Source organism: Arachis duranensis, chromosome 9, assembly GCF_000817695.3.
Source record: "Arachis duranensis cultivar V14167 chromosome 9, aradu.V14167.gnm2.J7QH, whole genome shotgun sequence".
Classification (NCBI taxonomy): domain Eukaryota; kingdom Viridiplantae; phylum Streptophyta; class Magnoliopsida; order Fabales; family Fabaceae; genus Arachis; species Arachis duranensis.
Window position 1 is genome coordinate 67,243,916 of NC_029780.3, and position 7,604 is coordinate 67,251,519.

Consider the following 7,604-nt stretch of genomic DNA (forward strand, 5'->3'; position numbering starts at 1 on the left):
CAATTGAATTGAGTTATTAAAAAGAATTTATAAACTTGCAAGAAAAAAGATGATCATAGGTGAAAACATACAATTGAGCAATCGAACCCCTCACCGGATGTGTATACTCTCTAATCACTCAAGTATATAGGGTTGATTCTCTTAATTCTCCTCTAATCATGCTTTCTAAGATTTATTTTTCATATAACAATAAAAAATTATTTAATGTATGTATACAAATATCATGAGGGCTTTTCAAGGGTTGTAATGGGGCTAGGGTCAAGGTAAGGATATATATGGTTAAGTGATCTTGAAATTTGAATAATTGATTAACCTAAGCTCTCACCAAACACATATAACACCCTATACAATTTAAACACAATACCTAGCTACCCATGATTCTCACTTTTTTACATACTCATGAATTTTCTTTTTAATTCACAACACATATGCATTGTTATTATTACTTTACTTTGGGGCATTTTGTCCCTTTTTTATTGCTTTCTTTTTCTCTTTTTCTTTTTTCTTTTATTTCTTTTTTTTATACATTTTTTTCTCAATCAATTTTTCTTTTCAATAACATAATATATACAAATGATGAATGTATACGGTTTAAACATTTAATGTATGAGTATGTACCTAATTCCCAAGATTTTCAACAATGGTACGAAAATTCTTTTTTACCTCAACCAAAGTTCCCAAACTTCCCCACTCTTAGATGATACACACTCTCACTAGCCTAAGCTAATCAATGATCCAAACAAGAGACATTTATTTTTTTTTACTTAGGGATAGTGATATACTAAAATAAAGAACAAAAGGGAATTAAAATAGGCTCAAAGTTGGCTAACAATGGTGGACAAAAGGATAATGCCATTTGGGTAAGTGAGCTCAAATTAAATAAAGGCCTCAATCATATAAATGCATTCATACACAAAATAATGGAAAAAAAATCAAACAATCAAAGATTACAATCATAGAAAGAGAATAACACACACAAGAATGAAAATAGTAGTTAGTATGATGCAACCACACAACTAGGCTCAAAACTCACATAGTTGTGTATTCTTATCTAAAAAACATGTTCCACAATATACAATTCAAGCAAATTCAATAAAAAAAATTTTACTCAAATCAATTGGGATGTCAATGCCCTATAGATAAATTTCTTCGAAATTTTTATTATTCTAAGCTTTTTATATATATGCAAACCAAGACAATACAACAAATAATTCTAAAAGACTTAGTAATAGAAGAAAAATAAATAAAATGTGAAGTGTTTGGATTAGAAATTTTTACCCAAAACTTGACTGATTGGTCGGATGACCTCCCCACACTTAAAAGTTTGCACCATTCTCGGTACATTCAGAGATGAGCAAGGGGGATACGGTGACTTCACGAATTGCCACCTTCAGCTGGTGGATCAATTGGTTGCTGCATGTTCTTTCTTTCACTTCCCTTGTTTATTCATGGTAAATCATCCTAGAAGATAGAAAATAGGATAGTAAGACGAATAACTGCAAAAGCAAAGAAGCATAGATTGTTGGAATGAGGTGATGATCACTAAAATGAAGTGAGTGAATCAGTTTGAAACATGAATGAAAATAGTGTGTGAATTCTAAGTTGCATGTGGGATAGAATTCACACACTAGCATTGAAAACTATGTCACATATCTACAAAAGAAGCATGCACTTCACTCATTCTAGTGTTCTTGAAATACTTTAAAGAAAAATTGTAGGATAAGACAAACAAACAAGAAATAAAGAAGCATGAAAGCATCCAAGCAAGAATCAAGTGATTGTAAAATGGATAATGAATGGACATTGGTTGATGTGCAAGAGAACTTAATGGACCAAATGAAACATATGAAACTCACACATCAATTAAAGACACACATTGGAGTATATTTGCATCACCTAATTGACCTGAAGTGGGATATATGGTTGCTATGCAACTTAGAAAAAGAGAGATATAAGGTAAAATCAATCAAATAGCAAGCATGATCCATAAAACTTAAGAATTTTGAAAAAGATGTCCTTAGGTGAGCTTACAATCCAATTTCACAAATGAAGCATAATGCCAAAATGAATAGTTTCAAGCATGTGTAGAGTACATAATTAGACAATTAAAGGTCAACGTATCATTAAGGCATAAGCATAACGTATGGATGCATATGATCAAGCAACACAATGCATTAAGATAAATGTACATCATCCAACATAAAAAATTGCCTAGTCATGGTTAAAGAATTTAAATCAGATGGTGGTCAAAACATGTAATTCAAAAGATTTAAAATGCTTTGAAGAAAATTCTCATGCACCTGGTATTCAAAAAATTAAGCATGAAGAACTCAATACCAAACAACAAATTATAACCTCAATAAAGGAATCCAACAATGAATATTCATAACAATGATGCTAAAATAGCATCAAGTCAGTAAGCATCAACAATATCTCAGCACAATCAGCAAATCAATTCAATAATCCAACACGTATCCGCTAAAATAGAAAATTAAACTAACTAATTAACTAATGGTAGCTGGTGAATGGTAGTGGTGGATGATGGTTGGAGAAGGGAAGAAGAGATGAGAAGAGAAAAGAAGAAAAGAAATAGAGAGAAGAGATGAAAAGAAGTGTGTGAAACACGACAAGGGGTCACGCATACGCGTGAGTGGCAGAAATGGAAAGTGACACATACACGTCTGGCATGCGTAGGCGTGAGAAGGGGGAAATAGAAGGTGACACTTACGCCTGGGAAGAAATTGTGCTAGATGCACAATTCCCACACACTACGTGCACAACTCATTGTCTGGACCGTGCGATGGCACAGTGCCAGCATGAAATATTCATGATCCAAGTTTTTGGGGGACACGTACGTGTAGGTCACGTGGATGCATGAGAAAGGTTGTGTGCGCCGCATCAAGCCAGCACGGTCCTTACACGAGTCTCTGTTTGGACTGTGCAATGGCACAGTCCACGCACGATCCTGGCACGTCCAAATTCAGGGAGTCACCCGTACACGTGGGTCAGGCGTACGCATGATAGGACCTTTTTTTTAAAGAAGCATAAAATAAAACAGAACTCTTTCCTTCCCACTATTTACATTTCTAAAAACAAACCAAAATCAAAATTACCAAAATTCCTAACTTCTAAAAACTATTTAAAAATGCAACTAAGCAGTGCAAACCAAAAATGCAATTCAAAGCAAATATGCAATTTAAAACAAGTAACCTACAACTCAAGGCATAAATCTAACTAAACAAATTAACACATAAGGCAATATGTACAAGAGTAATATAAAGAGAGAAAAATACTTAACAGTGGCAACTCAAATTTAATCATTCTTAATAGATTATTTTCTAAAAATAAGAAACTCAAATTAAATCATAAATTATTCATAATAGAGTTTACTTAAATTAAATTATCCAATTCTTTCTTATTTTCAATTACCGAAATTATAATTTTAATTATACTAAATATCCAATTAAAATAAAGATTATATAAAAATCCTAATTAATTTCAATTCCAATTATTGTGAAAATTACATATAACCCCTAATTATTTTTAAATTCAAAGTATCATAAAGTTTTATTTAATTATTTTTAGTTAAGTAATTTTCTTATAACAAAAATCCTCAACAAATATAACAAATTAAATTTTTTTTAAAACTCAGGTTGTTACAACAACCCCCAGCCAATGTCTCCTCTACCTGCCTGAGGGATCTCTCAGAAACAATCACAAGCAAGACAAACAAGAAAAACACAAATATGGAGAGCAAATATAGCAAATAGATCAGGTAGTAGTTAATTACAGTTAAGCAAATAGGAAAGCCAAAACAAATGCATACTCAAACAAAACATACAAGTGCATATAATGCATGTCTGCCCTATGATCGATGATATCACCTGTCGGTTATACAGCCAAACCCGACATGTCTGGTAGCGAACCCTGGACAGTCCCTACATGCACACATCCCCAATAATCTATGCATATATATAATAATTCATTTATCATCTCTTTAGAGGAATCCTGGAAGTTAAAGTGCCTGGTCACATCTTGCGATGGAGGAGCAACAGAGTATCGAGTCTCAAACTAGAGCAAATGGGGGCAAGCCACTCCATCTATCCAGGAAAACTCGTGTCTCAAATAATTTAAATGTATATGCCATATGAATCTTTCAAACATAATTTATCAATATCATCATCACCGTTATTCATATCTCATGCAATCACCATTCATCATTATCATTATCATCCTTATTCATATCTTATACAACATTACCCACGCATCATTAATTCAATTATTCACTTCACAAATCTCACTTAATATCGCTCTCTTTCCTAAGCCTGACACTAGGTATTGGATCTTAAGCAGGGGTTATAGATATTTGAAAAGTTAGAGGAATGGTTAAAAACTTAAAAAATACAACTTTGGCAAAACAGGGTGGACATGCATATGCATGCAACCCGCGTACGTGCAAATTCAAAAATTTACAGTGCCACGTACATGAGCCTTTCTCCGCATACGCGACCTCATGAGGCAGAGGGCAATCCCTGCGTCGCGTGACGCTGATGCGTATGCGAGATTTAGAAAAATGATAGTTCTGCATTGGTGCATGAAATTGTGATCTCAATGGCGCCAACAGCTTGGTACGCACAATTGTAATCTCAACTCTTTTTCACAACTTCGCATAACTAACCAGCAAGTGCACTGGGTCGTCCAAGTAATAAACCTTACGTGAGTAAGGGTCAATCCCACGGAGATTGTCGGCTTGAAGCAAGCTATGGTCATCTTGTAAATCTCAGTCAGGCAGATTCAAATGGTTATGGAGTTTTGATAATTAAAAGATAAATAAAACATAAAATAAAGATAGAGATACTTATGTAAATCATTGGTGGGAATTTCAGATAAAAGTATAGAGATGCCTCATTCCTTTTGAATTTCTGCTTTCATACTGCCTTCATCCAATCCTTCATAATCCTTTCTATGGCAAGCTATATGTTGGGTGTCACCGTTGTCAATGGCTACTTTCCGTCCTCTCAGTGAAAATGGTCATCTACGGTTTCCCGCATGGCTAATCAGCTGTTGGTTCTCGATCATGTAGGAATAGGATTTACTATCCTTTTGCGTCTGTCACTACGCCCTACAGTCGCGAGTTTGAAGCTCGTCACAGTCATCCCATCCCAGATCCTACTCGAAATACCACAGACAAGGTTTAGACTTTTCGGATCTCAAGAATGTTGCCAATTGATTCTAGCTTATACCATGAAGACTCTGATCTCACGGAATTAAAGGCTCTGTTGTTAGGAGAGGCAATCAAATGCATGGACCAGGGATCCAAGAGATACACTGATGTGTGGAAAACGATCCAACACAAAACTCACCGGCAAGTGTACCGGGTCGCATCAAGTAATAAAAACTCACGGGAGTGAGGTCGATCCCACAGGGATTGAAGGATTGAGCAATTTTAGTTTAGTGGTTGATTTAGTCAAGCGAATCAAGTTTTGGTTGAGTGGGTTGTATTTAACAGAAGCTAAATTGCTTGGAATGTAAAGGGAGAAGGATTTAGTCAAGCGAATCAAATGTTGGTTGAGTGATTTATCTTTAACAGAAACTAAATTGCTTGGAATGTAAAGGGGGAGGGGAGAATTGCAGTAAATTAAAGGGCAGGAAAGTAAAACAGACTGAATCTTAAAGAACAAGAAATTAAATGACTGAAACTTAAAGTGCAAGAAATGTAAATTGCAGTAACTTAAAGTGCAAGAAATATAAATTGCTTGAATGGAAAAAGGGGGTTGAGGACTGGGAATTCAGAATTTAAGCAAGGGAAATTAAATTGCAGCAATTATCAAAGCAAGAGATGATTTGAATTCGGTTAGATCTCAAACAGAAAGGGAAATTAAATTGCAGCAAAGGTTCACAGAAGAACCAAAAGGAAATTGGGATCTCAGGACTCCAGAGACTAGGTAGCAGAGCCTAGATCTCAATTAGCTTCCTAGATCCAAGTTCTGAAAGCAATTGACAAGAAAATAAAAAAGAAGTAGTAAAGAGAATGTAAATGAGTTCAATTATGCAGAAAAGAAATTAAAGAGCTCTTGAGTGGAGATTGAGACAGAATTTCCTCAATTCTTAACACCCAAGACTCAAAACAAGAATAGTAGAATTGCTCGAGCAAGAACGAGGAAGAAGAGAGATCAATTCTCCTCCCCAATTCTCTGAAATCTTGGTCAAGTCTCTCAAAGAAAAGTTGCAAAATTCAAAGCTCCAAAAAAAGTGCCAAATTCAAAAGTCAAGTAAAAAGTCCTAATTACATCAAACTAGCTCCTATTTATACACTTTCTATTCTTGGATCTTGGGATTTGGATGGGCTTTTGATTTGGTGAAGAAATGAATTAAATTGGATTTTTAATTCAATTTTTGGCCCAAAAATAATAGCTTCCAGGAGGCTGCCCTGCGCTTGTGGAGGGCAGGGCAGAAAATTGATGCGTGGTGCGTGCGTGGTGCGGGCGTGGTGCGGTCTTGGTGCGCAGGATGCTGCCCTGCCCTCGCGGAGGGCAGGGCAGAAAAGTTTGGTGCGGCAGATTGGTGCCTTGGTGCGCTGCTAGTGCTGCCGGATGATGCTGTGGTGCGCCAGGTTGGTGTGCTGGCCGTGCCACAACAAAATGCTGCCCTGCCCTCGCGGAGGGCAGGGCAGTGTTTCCACCTTGAAGCCCCGTGTTCAAAACTTGGATGCTACACACGCTACCCATTTTCCTTGGCTTTCTTGGTACCAAAGTGAGGCTTAATTCCTTGCTTCCTCATGGTCCCGTGTTCAACTCTTGTGGCAAGCATTGGTAGGCATTTTCCTTTGATTTATTTTCCTTGAAGGCCCGATACTACCCTTGAGGAGGGCAGGGCAACATTTTGTTCTTCTTGATTCCAAGGCACAGATTTGTGCTCTGCCCTTGTAGTGGGCAGGGCAGAGTTGCCTTTCAAGCTTTGTTCCCTTATGTTGCCCTCCTAGAGGGCAGTGTGCCCTTGTGGAGGGCAATGCTTGCTTCCTCCATTATAAGCCACGCCTTTTTCTCCTTTGGCCACACTTTCTTAGGCCACGCTTTCTCTTTTATTCTTTTCTTCACCTACAATAAACCAAAACAACCACTCCAAGTATCACTAAATTCACAAGGCTTATAAATCAATTAAAATTCAATTAAATTCAGCTTAAACCTTATGAGTTAACATTAATTTCTTGGTGGTTGTTTGATTTAAAGAAGTTATGCATTTTCATTCCAAATCACTTACTTAGGATCAAGAAAGTGCATAAAGACTAATAAAACAAGTGAAATTAGCTTGAAAAATGGGTATATGATGACTTGTCATCACAACACCATTCATCTCTTCCCATGAGAAATTAAATCAAGGAATTAGGCAATTGTTCAAGCTTAGAGAGATTGGGTTGCCAAGGAATTGGAACCCAATCACCTAAGATTGCCAAGGAGATCAATAAATGCTTTGATTGAGGAAGAGATGAAAATGAATTTGATCCGGAGAATACGACATCTCCTGAGCCCAATGAATTCCCCATTTCTGATCTTACCCATTCTCTTTACTTTCTGCCATTTATTTCCATGTTCATCTCCCTGATT